Source organism: Mus musculus, chromosome 6 (assembly GCF_000001635.26).
Source record: "Mus musculus strain C57BL/6J chromosome 6, GRCm38.p6 C57BL/6J".
In the NCBI taxonomy this organism is placed as follows: Eukaryota; Metazoa; Chordata; class Mammalia; order Rodentia; family Muridae; genus Mus; species Mus musculus.
Window position 1 is genome coordinate 14031756 of NC_000072.6, and position 19339 is coordinate 14051094.

General features: G+C 36.1%; 1 long non-coding RNA gene across 2 annotated transcripts in view; it reads left to right on the forward strand.

The window, feature by feature from the left end:
• Positions 1-19019, forward strand: part of Gm38767 — a 32250-nt gene extending 13231 nt beyond the window's left edge. For both annotated transcript variants that reach the window (XR_868803.3, XR_868802.3), the window contains one exon: positions 12439-19019. This is a non-coding gene — a long non-coding RNA (predicted gene, 38767). The remainder of the gene's footprint in view (positions 1-12438) is intronic.
• The last annotated feature ends 320 nt before the right edge of the window (positions 19020-19339 follow it).

Genomic DNA, 19339 nt, shown 5'->3' on the forward strand with positions numbered 1-19339 from the left:
TTTTTGAACGGTTCACACAGCAAATTCTCTTTGTATTAGGAAGGCATCTTTGGGCCTCTCTGTGTTTCTTGGTGAGTGTTATAATACTATATTGTACTGTACATACAATACAATACTGTACTGTATACCAAGAACATCTTTTCATTTAAGCCACTTCTAATAATTGTTTACACTGAAGGTAAACTAGAAAAGCAAGGAAAAGCATACCATTCTAGCACAACACTCAGCTGCTGTCTATCTGAATAGAGACTAACCTTGCTTACCTTCCCAAGAAGGACAATATGTTTCCCCATCCAGGCTTCCTGGCTGCAGGACACTCCCCATGTGCAGGCTCTACTTCTTTGTGCTGTTCTGTGAAGTTTAGGCTTCAGAGATACATACTAGTGTGCTGAACAAATTTCTATAGTGTTTACTATAACAGGTCATTTTCTGTCTTTTCATATAAGCTTCCACATGTCATTGGAGGGGTAGCTTACTAGTTTGTGCTGGTGGAAATTCTGATTTTAGTCTTCCTCAATGTCATCATGTTCATCTCAGTAGCATAAAAGTATCTCAATGAAAGAATCAATTCTCAATTCTCTCTTCTTTTCTGGAACGGATTATAAATGTATTAGATTTTTTACTGTATTCTTTATGCTCTAATATTGGTATTGTTATTACTATTATATTAATTATTATTATAATCCAGCCTATTGAATATAAGGGCCTCTGGTTTCTTCAGTTATATGGAAAGCTCTCTTTATGTTTTCTTTTGCTGAGTCTTTATATCATTTACTATTTACTATTTATTTTTAAAACTACATCCTTTATTCCCCCATTCCACACTCTGACTGCTCCACATCCCATATTTCCTTTGCAACCCCCTGTCTCAACTTGGATGTTCCCACCCCTTATCCCACCTGACCTCTGAACTCCCTTGGGCATCCAATCTCTTGAGGGTTAGCTGCATCATCTCTGAATGAATACAGACCTTGCAGGCCTCTGATGTATGTGTATTGAGGGCCTCATATCAGCTGCTGTGTGCTGCCTGCTTGGTGATCCAGTGTCTTTGAGATCTTGGGGATTCAGATTAATTAAGACTGCTGGTCCTCCTAAAGGGCGGCACTCCTCCTCAGTTTCTTTCAGCCTTTCCTAATTCAACAACAGGAATCAGCAGCTTTTGTCCATTGGTTGGGTACAACTACCTGCCTCTGAGTCTTTAAACTGCTTGTTGAGTCTTCTGGGATGCGGTCATGCTAGGACCCTTTTTGTGAGTGCTCCATAGCTTCAGTAATAGTGTCAGGCCTTGGGGCCTTCCCTTGTGCTGGATCCCTCTTTGGACCTATCGCTGGACCTTCTTTTCCTCAGGCTCCTCTCCATTTTCATCCCTGTATTCTTTCAGACAGGAACAATTATGGGTCGGAGTTGTGACTGTGGGATGCCGGACTCCTCCCGCATTTGATGCTCTGTCTTCCTGCTGGAGGTGGACTCTGTAAGTTCCCTCTCCCTACTGTTGGTCATTTCATCTAAGGTCCCTCCCTTTGAGTCCTGAGATTATTTTACCTCCCAGGTCTCTGGTGCATTCTAGAGAGTCCACCCAACCTCCTGCCTCCTGAGGTGGTCTGTTTCCATTCTTTCTGCTGGCCCTCAGGACTTCAGTCCTATTTCCTCACCAAATACCAGATCAGGTTCCCCTCTTGCCTCCAACTCCCCACCCCACCACTTTCCCTCCAAGACCCCCCATTTGTGATTGCTTTCTTCTCCCTCCCAAGTGGGACTGATGTATCCTCATTTGGACACTTCACCTTGTTGAACTTTTTGAGTTTTGTGGACTGTATCTTGGGTAATCTCTCTCTCTCTCTCTCATATCCACCTATTAGTGAGCATATACCATGCATGTCCTTTTGGGTCTAAGTTACTTCACTCAGGATGATATTGTCTAGTTCTATCAATTTGCCTGTAAAACTCAGGGTGTCCTCATTCTTTTTTTTTTTTTTTTTTTTAAGAATTTTTTTATTAGGTATTTTCCTCGTTTACATTTTCAATGCTATCCCAAAGGTCCCCCATACCCACCCCGCCCAAATCCCCTACCCACCCACTCCCCCTTTTTGGCCCTGGCGTTCCCCTGTACTGGGGCATATAAAGTTTGCAAGTCCAAAGGACCTCTCTTTGCTGTGATGGCCGACTAGGCCATCTTTTGATACATATGCAGCTAGAGACAAGAGCTCCGGGGTACTAGTTTCTTAATAGCTGAGTAGTATTCCATTGTGTAAATGAACCACATTTTCTGTATCCATTCTTCTGTCAAGGGACATCTGGGTTTTTTCCAGCTTCTGGCTATCACAGATAATGCCACTATGAACATAGAAGAACACTTGCCCCTGTGGCATGGTAGGGCATCTTTTGGGTATATTTCCAAGCGTTGTATAGCTTTGTCTTCAGGTAGATCTATTCCCAATTTTCTGAGGAACCTCCAGGTTGATTTCCAGAGTGGTTACCAATTTGCAGTCCAACCAACAATGTCAGAGCATTCCTCTTTCTTGATATCCTCTCCAACATGTGTTGTTACCTGAGGATATCATTTTAGCCATTCTGATTGGTATAAGGTGGAATCTCAGGGCTGTTTTGATTTGCATTTCTTCTATCACTAAGGATTTTGAACATTTCTTTAGATGCTTCTCAGCCATTTAAGATCCCTCTGTTGAGAATTCTCAGTTTAGTTCTATACCACATTTTTTTGATTGGGTTGTTTGGGTTTTTGGTTTTTTTGGGGGGGGGGCGGGCATAGGTTGTTTTGTTTTGCTTTTACAGTGATTGAATATTAATTTAGATTTCTTTTTTTTAATTAAGTATTTTCTTTATTCACATTTCAAATGTTATCCCCTCTCCTTGTTTCTCCTCTGAAAATCCCTGTATCCCATTGCTCCTCTCCCTCCTTACTACTTCTTGAGTTCTTTATAATATATTTTGGATATTAGCTCTCTATTGGACATGAGGTTAGTGGAGATATTTTTTTCCCAATCTGTAGGTTGCCTATTTCCCTTATTGATTATGACCTTCACCTTACAGAAGCCTTCCAGTTTCATGAGATCTTATTTATCAATTCTTGACATTAGAGCATGAGTCATTGGAGTTGTTTAGGACATTTCTTCCTGTGCCAATGGCTCTTTCTCAATTTCTCTTCCATTAGATTAAGAGTATCTGGTTTTATGTTGAAGTCCTGATCCACTTGGATTTGAGCTTTGCACAAAGTAACAAATATGGGTCTATTTTTCATTCTTCTACATACAGACAGCCAGTTAGACCAGTACCATTTATTGGAGATGCTTTCTTTTTTCTATTACATATTTTTAGCATCTTTGTCAAAGATCAAGTCCTCGTAAGTGTGTGGTTTTATTTCTGGGTGTCCAATTCTATTCTATTGATCAAACAAAGTGTCTGTCTCTGTACCAATACCATGCAATTTTTATCACAATAGCTCTGTAACAAAGCTTGAGGTCCCGGATGGTGATTCCCCCAGCTGTTCTTTATTGTTAAGAATCATTTTTGCTATTCTGTTTTTTTTTTTTTTTTTTTGCTTTCCAGATGAATTTGAGAATTACTCTTTCCATGTCTTTGAAGAATTGTGTTTGAATTTTGATGGGGATTGCATTGAATCTATAGATTGCCTTTGATAGGATGGCCATTTTTACTCTGTTAATTCTGCTAATGCATACGCATGGGAAATTTCTCCATTTTCTGAGATCTTCAATTTCTTTCTTGAGAGACTTGAAGTTACTGTCATACAGGTCTCTCACTTGTTTGGTCAGAGTTACCCCAAGATATTTTATATTATTTGTGGCTATTGTGAAGGGAGTTGCTTCCCTAATTTCTTTCTCAACCTGTTTATCATTTGTATAAAGGGAGGCTACTGATTTATTTGAGTTAATTTTATATCTGGTTACTTTGCTGAAGTTGTTTATCAGCTGGAGAAATTCTCTGGTAGAGTTTTTGGGGTCGCTTATCTATACTATCTTATCATCTGCAAATAGTGATACCTTTATTTCCTCTTTACCAGATTGTATCCTCTTGATCTATTTTTGTTGTCTTACTGCTCTAGCTAACACTTCGAGTACTATATTGAGTAGATATGGGGAGAGTAGGTATCATTTTCTTGTCCACGATTTTAGCAAGATAGTTTCAAGTATGTCTCCATTTAATTTTATATTGGCTGTTGATTTGTAGTAAATTGCTTTTATTATGCTTAGGTATGGGCCTTGAATTTCTGATCTGTCCAATACTTTTAACACAAAGGAGTGTTGTATTTTGTCAAATGCTTTTTCTGCCTACTTGATTGTGGTGAATGATGGTTTTGATGTGTTCTTGGATTTGGCTTTCCAGAATATCACTGAGTATTTTTGCTTCAATATTCATAAGCAAGAGTGTTCTGAAGTTGTCTTTTTTGGTTGAGTCCTTGTGTGGTTTAGGTATCAGAGTAATTGTGCCTTCATAGAAAAAGTTAGGTAGTGTTCCTTCTCTTTCTATTTTATGGAATATTTTGAGGAAAATTGGTAACATGTCTTCTTTGAAGGTCTGGTAGAATTCTGCATCAAATCCATCTGGCCCTGGGCTTCTTTTTTGTTGGGAGTTTTTTAAATGGCTTTTTCTATTCCCTTGTGTGATATGGGCCTGTTTAGTTTACCTGCTCTTGATTTAACTTTGGTACATGTTATCTATCTATAAAGTCATCCATTTCTTCTAGATTTTCCAATTTTGTGAAGTATAGGCTTTTATAGTAGGATCTAGTGATTTTTTGAATTTCTTCTGTTTCTGTTGTTATGTTTCCCTTTTCATTTATGATTTTGTTAATTTGTGTACTGCCTCTTGGCCCTTTAGATAGTTTGGCTAGGGGCTTATATATTTTGTTGATTCTTTCAAAGAACCAGCTTTTTATTTTGGTGATTCTTTGTATTGTTTTCTTTGTTTCTATTTGGTTGATTTCAACCCTGGGTTTGATTATTTCCTGCGTTCTTCTCCTTTTGCTTATGTTTGTTTCTTTTATTCTAGAGCTCACAGTTGTGCTGTTAAGTTGTTAGTGTCAGATCTCTCCAGGTTCTTTACCAGGGCACTTAGTGCTATGAACTTTCCTCTTATCACTGCTTTCATTGTGTCCCATAGTTTGGGTATGATGTGTCAACTTTTTAATTAAATTCCAAGAAGTCTTTAATTTCTTTCTTTATTTCTTCCCTGACCAAGTTATCATTGAGTATAGGATTGCTCAGTTTCCATGTGTACGTTGGCTTTCTGTAGTTTTTGTTGTTATTGAAGACTAGCTTTAGTTCATGGTGATCTGGTAGGAGGCATGGTATTATTTCAATCTTCTTATATTGGTTGAGGTTGTGTTGAGACCAATTATATGGTCAATTATGAAGAAGGGACCATGAGGTGCTGAGAAGGAGTATTCTTTTGTTTTAGGGTGAAATGTTCTGTAGATATCTGTTAAATCCATTTGGTTCATACCTGTCTTAGTTTCATTGTGCTTCTGCTTAGTTTCTGTTTCAATGACCTGTTTATTGGTGAGAGTGTGGTGTTGACATTTTCCACTCCTATTGTGTGGGGTTCCATGTGTGTTTTGAGCTTTCGTAAAGTTTCTTTTATCAATGTGGGTGTTCTTGCACTTGGGGCCTAGATGTTCAGATTTAAGACTTTCCTTTGGTGGATTTTCCCTTTGATTAATATAAAGTATTGCTTGACGACTTTTGGTTGAAAGTCTATTTTATTGGATATTAAGATGCCAGCTCCTACTTGTTTCCTGGGACCATTTGCTTGGAAGACCCCTTTTCCATCCTTTTCCTCTAAGATAGTGTCTGTGTTTGTTATTGAGGTGTGTTTCTTGCATGCAGCAAAATGCTAGATCTTGTTTGTGTATCCAGTCTGTTAGCTTATGTCTTTTTATAGGTGCATTGAGTCCATTATTATTGAGAAATATTAGAGACCACTGTTGGTGCCTGAAATGTTTGTTTTTATAGGTGGCTTTATGTGCTTGTCGTTCTCTGCTTTTGGCTCTGTTGTGAGATGCTTAATATCTTGTCCTTTCTTTGATGCAGGTACCTTTCTTGTGTTGGAGTTTTGCTTCCAGGATCCTCTGTAGAGGTGGATTGGTAGATACATATTGTTTGAATTCAGCTTTGTCCTGGAATATTTTGCTTTCTTCATCTATGTCGATTGAGAGTTTTGCTGGGTATAGTAGCCTGTGCTGGCATTAGTGTTTGAGTCAGCAGGATCTCAGACCAGGCTCTTCTGGCTTTCATAGTCTCTGTTGAGAAGTCTATATAATTCTGATAGGTCTACCTTTGTATGTTACTTGGCCCTTTTCCCTTGAAGCTTTAAAAATCTTTCTTTGTTCTGTGCATTTAGTGTTTTGATCTTGTGTGAGGTAACCCAATCACAAAAGAACACGCATGGTATGCACCCACTGATAAGTGGATATTAGCACAGAAGCTCGTAATACCCAAGATGCAATTCACAGACAACATAAAGCTCAAGAAGGAAGTGTGGGTGTTTTGGTCCTTCTTAGAAGGGGTAACAAATACTCACAGGAACAAATATGGAGAGACAGTGTGGAGCAGAGACTGAAGGAAAGGCCATCCAGGGACTGTCCCACCTGGGGATCCATCTCATATACAATCACCAAAAACAGATGCCACGTAGTGCATCCTGACAGAAACCTGATATTGCAGAGACTCTGCCATAACCTGACAAATACAGAGGCAGATGCTTGCAGCCAACCACTGAACTCACCACAAGGCCCTCAATAGAGGAGTTAGAGAAAGGATCGAAGGAGCTGAAGGGGTTTGCAACTCCATAGGAAGAACAACAATACCAGCCAAACAGAGCTCCCAGGGTCTAAACCACCAACCAAGGAGTACACATGGAGGAACCCATGTCTCAAGCTGCATATGTAGCAGAGGATGGGCTTGTTGGGCATCAATGGGACTATCTATTTTCTTCCTACAAAGTTGTACAATTAAAATGTCCTTTTTATTTAAGGATCATCATCTACCTTGTCTTCATAGAAAAATTTCCCCTACAAAGGTAGATCTGTGTCAGGACTTTCACTTCTGTTCTAAGTGGTTTTGTCCATTCTTGCAGCAACACCATCTAGCCTTGAATAAAGTATTAATAGGTAAACAAATCCAGTTTACCCTCTAACTTTTTTCTATATGGTATTTAAGGAGGTTTTAATTTTATTCAATCTGTGTATTTATATGCATATTTAAAAATTATCTCAATAATTAAAATATTGTTACAATATTGATTTGAAATTTATTAAATTTTTAGATCAGTTTGGAAAGATTTTTTATCTTTACTATGTTGAATTTTCTAATCCATGAATATAGCACATCCTTCTATTTAGGCCTTAGGAGAATAAGATGGATTGTGGACTTCATTTTCCATAAGATTCACACAACAAATTAAAATGAAAAAATATCCAAAGAGCTAAAATGATTAACAAATAGTGGGAGTAGTTTAAAAATGAATTAGTACTGGTAGTTGTTTCCAAGAGCTGTTCAAAGGAGAAATGAAATAATGTGCAATTAGAACACACAAGAAAAGAAATGTTGCTGTGGTCTGTGTAGGTATTTTTTTTAAATAAACTCTAGACATTTGCAACTACCTTGAGAGGTGTTAACATCTTAATCTATGAAAATAATATAATGAAGTTTATTTTAAAACTCAAATTATAAACTTAAAAGAAAAACACAGAAACTAAATATAGAATAACTTTTTTTTTATTATTATTCAGTGTTTTGGACTAATTAGAAGGAGAGCTTACCTTGAAATCACAAGCATCTGTATGGTAGGCTACTCTTGAAACCAAAGTTTACTCTCTTTGGTACACATAGTTATTTAAATCTGTTCTTTTCAAGTTCTCATATACCTTCATTAAAGAACTAATGAGACTTACTTGTAATTAAGAGCATTCATTTATATAAGCATTTGTTTAAAAAAATCTATAGAAATGACTTTTTTTGGAAATCCAGTATTTTCCCCTATACTTTTTGTCTATGATATTAATTTGATTTCAGCCATTGCCTTTTCTCTGTATGTATTTCTGCTTAGATTATCATACATTTAAAATTATTATAACTTAAAATAATTAGTTCCCAGTATAATTAAACAGTGGTATTTTAAATAATATAATACACATCTATCTAAAATGATGAGACATATATTTATAGAAATACGTGTTTGCAATTTTTTGAAAAAAATGTTTTCACATTGTCTTAGTTAATTTTCTATTGCTGGGAAGAGACACTATAACCAAGGCAACTTACAGCAGGAAGGACATATGAGGCTTATAGTTTCAAAAGGTGAGTCTATGACCATCATAGTCATAGTAGCAGACAGGTACGGCACTAAAGTAGTAGCTGAGAATATATGTCATAATTCAGAAGTTATTAGAATGACACTTGGAATAGAGTGGGCTTTTTGAAACCTTAAAGACTGTCCCAAGTGACACACCTTCTCTAACAAGGACACATCTCCTAATTCTTCCCAAACAGTTCCACCAACTGAGGGCCAAGTATGCAAATATATGAGCCTTTGGGACCATTCTCATTCAAACAGACATAAGCATAATGGTTAATATTATTACTGATTTTTAGGTTTGGAACTTATTTTGAAGTTAAATAATCTAGCCATGTAGAGACAAATCCTTCCTTTAAGGTATACATATATATTCATTTATTTATTTAAATCAACAAATATTGAAACTCCTTACACACTACATACTATTGTGAGTATAGAAGATAAGAAATGGATGGAATAAAAATCTTTCTTTTCTTTTGGAATAAAATTCTAATGGATACATATAATGCACAAGATAACTGTCTTAGTTAGGGTTTTGCTGCTGTGAACAGATACTATGACCAAAGCTCATTTTATAAAAGACTACATTTGATTGAGGCTGGCTTACAGGTTCTGAGGTTCAATCTAGTATCAACGTGGTAGCATGGCAGCATCCAGACAGGTATGGTGCAGGATGTATTTAGAGTTCTACATCTTCATCTGAAGACTGCATGGAAAAGATTGTCTTCCAGGCACTTAGGATGTGGGTCTTAAAGCCTATACCCACAGTGACACACCTACTCTAACAAGGCCACACCTACTCCAACAAGGCCTCACCTTCTAACAGTGCTACTCCCTGTACTATGCGTATTCAAACCATCAAAATAAGTAACTTATTAGATGCAAGAAGTATACATGTGTATACTTCACATATGTATGTGTATTTATGTATATGTACATGTATTTCTGTATATAACCATTTGTGTTATACTAAACATGAATTAATATGAAAATATGCACCCTAGGTTTCACATGAACCTCATGATTCAATCTTGTTTATCTGTTATTTCCTACTCTAAAAATGGGAAACAAGGATGACAACACAGATGACTTGTACAAGATAGAATAATAGTTTTCTTTTAGTGTGACTAAGTGTTCATATTGTAGATCTGTGATGTCAGACAACAATACTTTGTTTTAAAATTTAGAGTAATTGTGACTCCTTTGTTATGTTTAGAAGAAAACTGTTTCCTCAAACCCACTACAGTTCAGACTAAGAATGCAGAAAGAAATGGTGGAACTTAAAAACATGTGTGTTTTGTAAGTTATGGTATAGAACAGTTCACATAATTTCTGCTTATGCCACGTTGATGGGATTTTAGTCAAATGACCACACCCACTATACTAAAGGATGAGAAAGTAGTATTGTCAGTAATTGTATGTAAAACATTCAAAGATTGTATAATAAAATGCATACAGGAAGATTATTGTTACAAAACATAAAAACCATTTAAAATCATTATTATTTGAAGGAGAAATTGAAATACATCACGAGGATGATACAAAGTTATTTGGTAATTAAAAGAGATAAAAATTGGTTAAGAAAATCTTGGATGAACCATTCTGACTTTAAAAGTTTTAATAAAAGTTTTAAAGATTAAATTCTGAAAGGAATAAGAAAGGTACAAAGTTAAATTTTTGATAAACAAAACATTCAGTCTAATGTTGAGACATGCTTAAAGAGTAGGAGTATTACTAGTCAGCCAAAAATTACATTAATAGAGAATATTCAATTTCAAGATATACCCTATGCTGGTATTAAAAGATGGACATTATAAATGCTGTGGGTTTGAGTGTTTATTAAAAATTTCTAGGCTAATATTCTTCAAAATATGTTGCCTTCTTGTCTGCTGTCTGTATGCCTGTCTGTCTGTTTGACTGTCTGTCATCTTTATTTTTGCAATCCCAAATACTCTGGGGGCTGAGGCAAGAGTATAACAAATTTAGACCCACTGTGGGTGACAGTAACCAAATGAGATTTTCTTTCAGTGTAAAATGTTAAAATATATTAAGTGATGTAGTTCAGTTATAGACCACTTACGTAGCATGTAGAAAGCACAAGATTCACATTTCAATTTGGGAATGGGGAAGGAAAGGAAAAGAATGATGGAGAGAGAGAGAGAGAGAGAGAGAGAGAGAGAGAGAGAACACCCCTTTAATGTGGAAAGATTGCTATTTGTGTAAAAGATGAATTTTTATGTAAAGAAAGAAATTACTATTTAAAAATTGGACACGTGGGACCTGAAACTTTGTTTGAAATGCCCAATTTTCAAATAAAACTGACAAGATCTGAAATAAAAGGTCAGGAAGCCACATATTGAGTCTAACATCAATCAACTGAAATTAATTCTAAGTCAACCTAGATGTACTATAGGAAGTACTTCAAGGGAGCTATTGCAAACCAAGTTTTAAAATATATTTAAAGACTTCATGGAAAGTATGACACTGATTTTAAAAAAGCAGAGACTTTTAACAAAGATATAATATGAAACAATTGTAAATTTTAGTGCCAAATCATGAAGAGTTATGATGGCAAATGATAGAAATCACAATCTGAAAGGTCTATAGAAATCATCCAATTTCAAGAGGACAGACAAAAGAAGTGTGAAGAAACAGAAGCAGTATGGATTCAAAGTCATGCTATGAAAATATTACATACACATCAATTATATAATTAATTGGACTCCAAGAAACAGGGGGAACATGGCTCAAAAGTCTTGAATCATTATAAAGACTAGATAGATTCATGAAACTTACAAATGCCAAAGGGAGTGTGAATGACCACACCCAACACAAGAAAAGTATTTGAAAATTCCAGTACCTTTGAGGGAAGACCTAGATACACTTTGTCTTAGTCAGGGTTTCTATTCCTGAACAAACATCATGAACAAGAAGCAAGTTGGAGAGGAAAGGGTTTATTCTGCTTACACTTCCAAACTGCTGTTCATCTCCAAAGGAGGTCAGGACTGGAACTCAAGCAGGTCAGGTAGCAGGAGCTGATGCAGAGGCCAGGGAGGGATGTTCCTTACTGGCTTGCTTCCCCTGGCTTGTTCAGCCTGCTCTCTTATAGAATCCAAGACTACCAGCCCAGAGATGGCACCACCTACAATGGGCCCTTCCCCCTTGATCACCAACTGAGAAAATGCACCACAGCTGGATCTCATGGAGTCACTTCCCCAATTGAAGCTCCTTTCTCTGTGATTAACTCTAGTCTGTGTCAAGTTGACACACAAAACCAGCCAGCACATACTTGTTCTGAAGTACACACCATAAATTTTGTAGACAATGGTTATAGTTGGTTTTGAACAGTAATTTCCACATTAAAATATTTCTTGGCAGCTATACAATCAGTTGACTATTCAGTGAAAGTTTTAAGAATTAGTTGCAGACAGGTACCAGCAATGCTGTTTCCATTTTAATTTGATTGTGCTGTTTATGACTATCTAAGCAAACATTAGACCAAAATTATCTTCTGCTTAACCTTGCTTTTGGAAACTTGTTCCATCATAATATATTACAGTCTATTCCAGGAGACAGTAAGTTTCAAGAGGGAATTCTTCAGTGTAAATAAAAGTAAAAGACAAGAAAAAAAAATATGTGAATTGAGATAAAGAAGATAATCAAGAGATACACTCAGAATGCCCTGAGTTTGGGAGATGCCACATTTTTCATTTTAGAAAAAGTGGGAAGAAATGGAAGGCAGGTTAATTATGTAAACAATCTCTTTTCAATAACTGAGCAATGTCAGTACACGATGCTACTGATGAGCATTGTAAAAAAAATTATACTCCAGTATATGTGAAATTAAAACAGTAAATACTATATAGCTTTATTCTTTCCAATAGTAAAATAACTAGATTAAATATTTTACCATTAAAAATTATTTTTGTGTCATAGTATGGATCATTGAGATTTTCCATTGTTAACCATTCTTATTCCATCCGTTTCTGCTATTGTTTCTATTATTCATTTTCTTGTGCTTAATTCAACTTAATTTGCTGTTTTCTTTCAAGAGGACAATGTAAAATAATTAATTCTTGAACTGTTCTTTTATGTATTCTAATATAGTGTTGAAGAGATGGCTCCGAGGTTAAGAGCACTGACTGTTTTTTCAGAGGTCCTGAGTTCAATCCCCAGCAACTACATATGACTCACAACCATCTGCAATGAGATTGGATACTCTCTTCTGGTATGTCTGAAGACAGCAACAGTGTACTCATATACTTGAATAAATGAATAAAATCTATTAAAAATTCAAATATAAACATTTCCTACTATAAATTGAATGTTATTACTGCTATCACTACATTTAGAGTATTGTTTTACTTTTATTTTCTTGCAAATATTTTCTCTTTGATGAATAGTTAGGAAACATGTCACTAACTCTAAACTTGGGGCTTGGAATTGTTCATATATTCTTCTGTTATTCATTTGTAGTTCCATTTTATTACAGACTAACATAGACTCAACATGCTTTCTTTTCTTTTTTTTTATTTAAACAATTTTAATTAGATATTTTCTTCATTTACAATTCAAATGCTATCCCGAAAGTCCCTTATACCCTCCCTCCTCCCTGCTCCCCAACCCACCTACTCCTGCTTCCTGGCCCTGGCATTCCCTGTATTGGGGCATGGCCTAGAACAGTGGTTCTCGACTTGTGGGTCACAACCCTATTGAGAGTAGCATATCAAATATCATGCCTATCAAATATTTACATTATGACTCAGTCATTACAGTAGTAAGGAAAGAATTTTATGGTTGACATAACCACAACATGAGGAAGTGTATTAAGGTGACTCAGCATTAAGAAACTTGAGAACCACTGGCTTAGAGGATAATCTATGTCGGTGAACATCCCATTGTGTTTTTAATAATGTCAGTTTTCTTTGATTAGGAAGTGCTAAATATTTGGATGTTGCACTAATGAACAGTGTTCTTCGGTCTTCCACACCTTCATGATTTTCTGTTCAAGTTTACTGTGTGATATTGAAGGCATTGAAGTCTTCAGTTACAGTTATTCCTTTATCTCCTTCTCTTTTCATTTCCAATACTGGATTAATAGTGACACATTTAAAACTAATTTTAGTAAGTACTCTAGAACTTTCAATGTGCATATGCAATATGACAGTCAGTCTTAGAATATTATTATACCATCTATGTATATATATAACTTAAGCAGCATTCAATGCTGAGTTACAATGTTCTTTCTTAATTTTGTGCTTTGTTTTATTTTGCTTCTGCATATTTCACATACATTATTGTGTTACTATTTTTGTGTTAGACATTTAAGTGTTTCTAAAGTGGCTGAAAATAATGTGTTACATGATAACACATTTTTTTTTAAATCTGGTTCTGTCTGTCTGGAATTCAGATTCAATAAACTTACCTTTTTAAGTCTCACTATCATGGGCATGAGGAGGAGGCACCTGGGAGTGTACATGGGTATGCATGTGTGTAGGAGGGGTGCTTAGAGGTGTGTGCATATATATATGTATATATATGACATATATAGATATGAAATATCTTTTTCAGTAATTTTCAATCTCAATTTTTAGTTTTATTTACTTCTGTGGTGTGTGTGTGTGTGTGTGTGTGTGTTTGTGTTAATATGTACTAGTTCCATGTGGTACATGTGAATCACAGAAGAATGTGCCAGATAACTATAGTTACAGGTGGTTGTGAGATGCTGTGTGGTTGCTGGAAAATAAAACTGGGTCCTCAGTAAGTTTCTTCAGACCCTTCTTGCTGTGTTTGAAGCAGAACCTTTCCTTTTAATGATTGGACCATAGCAATTTGGTAAGATCAATTTTCCATGGACCCAAGGGATCTTGCTCTTACCTGGTACCAGAAATCTGGATTCGTATCCTCACGCCTAGGTGACAAGTACAACTACAATAAATATTTAACCCTTCACTGATTTGAGCGAGGCATGTACAGTTTCATCTTAGAAATTTCATAATCTCCAGTTCTTGAGGTCTCTATTTGTGTTGTTGTTGTCGTCTATTTTCTCTCTTCTTATTTAGTTGAGAAAATTAATTTGCTTTAGCTCCAAGTTTATTGATTCTTTCCTTACTATATACTTTGGGAGAAAGCACCACAAAGGGATTTTAAAATCTTTATTTCCATGGGTTTTATGCATTTTTTAGTATTTTCCATTAATGCTAACTGTTGTAGTGAAATACTTTTTATATTCCTACATGCTTTCTAATGTTTCCATTATATATTTATATATATATGTTAGAGTTATCAAAAAGCCATCTTTGGATGGCTAAGGGTCAGAGTCAACTCTAAGTCTGGTCCTTTAGTTGCTTTGTCTTGTGACTGCATGCCATTGTTTTTATTTATCATGACTTTCATTAAACATTGACATAACAATAGGAATGCGGATGTGGTGTTTATATTGATCAATGATATCACGGGGTTTAGAATTACCTTTGGCACAAATCTCTGGCCATGTCTGTGAGGGAGTTTTTGACCTGGGCAACTTGAGTGAGAAGTTATACCTACAAACGGTGGCATCCTTCTATAAGCAAGAGTGGCAGAATGCATCAAAAGAGAAAGGTAGCCCAGCACCACTTCCCTTCCAGCTCGGAATATCGTCTCCCACATCCTGACTGTGCACAGAATGTGGCCACCTGCCAGATACAGATGTGATCATGTCTTCCCTTTTCTAAAGTACTTCCCCTTGACTTACACCCTAAATAAACTCAACGTTCTTAAGTTACTTCTCTTCAGGCATCTTCTTACTACAAAAAGAAATAGTACCTAGTCTAAGAGGTTGATGCTGGATATGTCTGGTCTCCCTGTCAAATCACTAGTCATGAACCAATATCGCTAGGAATCGAGCTGATTATCCTTTGGCAATGCAAAGAAAAATTCATTTTAAAAGGAGTAAAACCAACATCGAGACACTCCAGTGCATCATGGGCCTTGGTGTTTCCCAGAGCCTGGCAAGAGCTATTCTCAGGAGTTTTGTGTCTTTGTACCCAATTCATAAGGGAGAGACTTTCTGTGGGTTCTTGTTTCTTCCCTAACACCAGACTGCTATGACTTCTTGTGTAGTATTGACCTTATAGTAATACCAGGAGGAGCTACTCCTACCCCTTCAACCCTTCCTCCTGATTCTTTCCCTGTTCCTCTTCTATGTACCTTCTTCCTTATCAAGCCCACATCCTCTTGCTTCTTCCCCATCTATCATCAATGCCTGGCACACTGCATGCCTGCCTTTCAAAGGTGTGACTTTACTTACAGTTCTCCTTCCTTACCGTGGAAGCTAAACTCTGATTTTGCTGTGTTTGCTTTGGTGAGGATAGTCACTAGTTACTTGCCAAGTGTTCACAGCCTAGTAGTTGCTGTTGTTATAAATTCTGGGGTTAAGAAGCCTCTCCTTTATTCTCAGGGGCAAAATGTTAGGGCCTTCTCTTTGTAGTGAAACGTTCTGTGCCTCTGTCCTGGCGCTTGGGTATGTTCTTATCCCAACCCTTGTTGCCATGGATATTTATTTTATTCCTGTACCAAAACAGGAGATTTTACCTTTCTCACTAGGGACAAAGGAGTTTGTTGTCCATCTTTCAGTGCTGTAAAGTTTTTAATTCACAAAACAAAAGGTACAGAACAGGATGATGTCTCTTGACTTTATTCAATAGTTAAGTAAATCTCGAATGACTATGGCTTAGCAGTGAAGATTCTCTCTGATAGTGCTCCCCAAAATGGCCTCTGCTAAGAGCATGTAAGCCTGGCCACTTGATAAATGAAAGCTTTTAAATTAAGGCAATGTTGTCATATTTCTGAAAATTCAGTTGTGACAATAGAAATTCTCCCCATGCTTGTATTTGAAACTTTATTCAAAATTAGGTTGTTTATTTTCATGGACTTAGGTCATGCACTGAATCTCTCTCTCTCTCTCTTTCTGTCTCCTCCATCTTTCTCTCTCTCTTCCTCCAGCTCTCTCTTCTCCATCTTTCTCTCTCTCTCTCTCCTCTATCTTTCTCTCTCTCTTCCTCCATCTCTCTCTTCTCCATCTTTCTCTTTCTCCCCCCCCTCAATATATCTCTATTATTATGGTCTTATCAGCCTTTGGAATTCAGTTCCCTTAGCTACTTAGACTCTTGAGTTCCCTGATGGACTGAAAAACTTAGGATGTGGTGGGGGTTTTTGCATTCCTCATCATTAGTGTGAAAGCAGCATTCTCTCAAAACTTTTCACATGTCATAGAAACTGGAATGGAACCAATTCTGACAGCCATAGATATTTGTGTTTCATTTAGAAAATCCACATAGGTTACATAGCTTTATAGGTGACTTGGGAAGGGATCTTTTCAAAGGGGAAATTAGAAAGCAGTATCATAGACAATGGGGAAATGAGAATAGGGTGAGTAAATTGTAAGAGAGTGGGAGACTAAGTTAAAGAACGGAAGATGGGAAGATGAAGGTAACCCTAAAGGTCCTTTCAACAATCATATAGAAACTTACTACTGTAGTGGCTCCTAGAATACATACATAGATAAAAGTAATTTAAATGGAGCCCTCATACAGTGTGTACAGCAGGGTGTACAATTACCCAATGAGACATCATATGCTATCATGCAAAATGTTAAATTTTGGTAAAGTTACAGGCTTTTGTTTTTGTTTATTGAGAAGGAGGAAGAACACAAAGTTGGCTGAGGTAGGGGTTAGGGAGGATCCGGTAGGACTCAGAGGAGAGAAAAGAATATCAAAATACATTTTATAATTTTTTTAAAAAAATAATAAAAATCTAAAAATAAATAAAAATTAATTAAGTGAAAATTGTTAATGTATTTTCTGTTTATGTTATTTATAATTTCAGTAGTTGTCCAGGAAAAGCTCTCTAGTGTTTTCACAGAAATTTATATTTTAGTATGAAAGCAGAATAGTCATGGAAAAATTACTAGATGGAATGTTATGATTAACATAGTTTCAGTGCATTGGATGAAAGCAAAACTATAGACGTCAACTCCCTTAACAAAAATCAGAGTGGATAATGTACTGATTTTCATCAACTAAAAAGGAAAAAAAAAAGATGTGCACGTGTTAGGTTATGGAATATTATTGATTACAAAAACATCTATTCATATATTTTTTACTTAAAATAGGAATTTTTAGAACAATATAATATTTTCTTTTTAAAAAAGACATATCTAGTGAGTTCTCTCAAGTTAAGAACACTGTTCTTCCAGAGGTCCTGAGTTCAATTCCCAACATCTACATGGTAGCCCAAAACCATCTGTAATGGGATCTGATGTCCTTTTCTGGTATGTCTGAAGACAGATACAGTGTACTCATATACATAAAATAAATAAACAAATCTTCAAAAAAAAAAAAAGAAATATGCAGGGAAGTTTAATTCCCTATGATGAGGATACTGGTTAATTGGACTTGCACTGTGATGCAACTACTTACTATTGGTGTTGTCATTGTTGGTCTTTGAAAGGCAGATACATATGACCTGTTAACTATTATACAGACTTCAAAGTATTCAATTCTCATAGCTTACCTTTAAGATGTTTATGTTCACCACCCCTGTAAAAAGTAAATATTTTTTGTCTCTTTAAATTCTTAATTGTCTTACAACAATACGTATACATTGACACTGGTGACCTGCTGTCTCTCAAAGGTTTCCTTCAACCCACATAGTTAAAGCGCTCCCTAAGACCAGATACTCACTGAGGCTGATGATCTTAGGCACTCATTCCACGAATTTTTCTAATCAAATGGAATCAACCCTGGCCAGGTGCAATAATATTTCACTGTCTTTTGTTACCTGCTTCCTGTGAAGAAAAAAAGTCTCGTTATTTTATAGTATAGTGAACAATTTTAAATCATACTGTTTGCAAGCTCTCTTACTTAGAATTCCAAAAGAAATTTGTGTTTATAAAGTACATTTAATATGCAAATTTATTCAGAAAGGATTTGCAATATTCAATTTAGAACATGGATTTAAATCTATTTCCTAGAATAATTCTCTGAGTTAGGTTGAGTTTATTTCCATTCTATACAGAAAAATCAGCAATATGAGATTTTTAAAAAATCTATCCTCACATGTACACTAAACAATAAAGAGACATTCATTTCTTGAATGGGTCACTGTATTTCCACGGGGACCTTTATAATGTCAGATGTGTGTTAAACATTGATGATTTATTCACAATGTTACTCCTGGGTAGAAGGGGATAATAGTATTCTGAGATAAATTAAACAATTTGTAATGATATATAGTTATTGGTCCAATAAGAGTATAGATAAAGTGCAATCAGAGCACAAGTAAGAGAAATTTTAACTGTATTTGAGAGTATTAGAAAATACATCACTTAAATGTATCACAGAACTTTCAAATAAAACTGTTGAAGAAGAAACAAATATTCATTGGTTAAAGTACAGGTCAAGGGATTGGCTAATATTTGGGCCAGGGACTGGTTAGAGAACAGAGCTTTCAAGGTATGTATTATAGTTTATTCTACTGTTAGTATTTCTGGGATTCTGAAGTAGAAATTGAATACAGAAGTGGAATATAGAGGTGAAAGAAAAAGCAGTGTGCATGGAAATGATGACAGACTCATTAGTAGAAGGTAGTTTATATTAGTTTATATTTGTATTAGAGTTTAAAGTTTCCACTTTAGAAAGAGGTCATCAGAAAGTTAAGGAGGGGAAGAGGAAAAAGGGGGGCCAGGATCAGGTGTGGGAGGAGACGGGGGAGATATATAGAAGGTTGGGAGATTGAACAGAGGTGTGTAGCAATGGAGGATGGGGAACTGGGGCTAGCTAACAGAAAGTCCAAGACACCATGAAAGCAAGAGGCTTTCAGTACCCAAGGGGATGACTTTAGCTGAAGTACCCAGCAAAGGAGAGAGAGAGAATATGTAGACACCACAGCCAGAGGTTAGGCATGGCCCAGTTGAGGGATAGAGGTCACCAACCCTTCTCAAAATTTGAAGCCAAAATTGCTCCTGTCT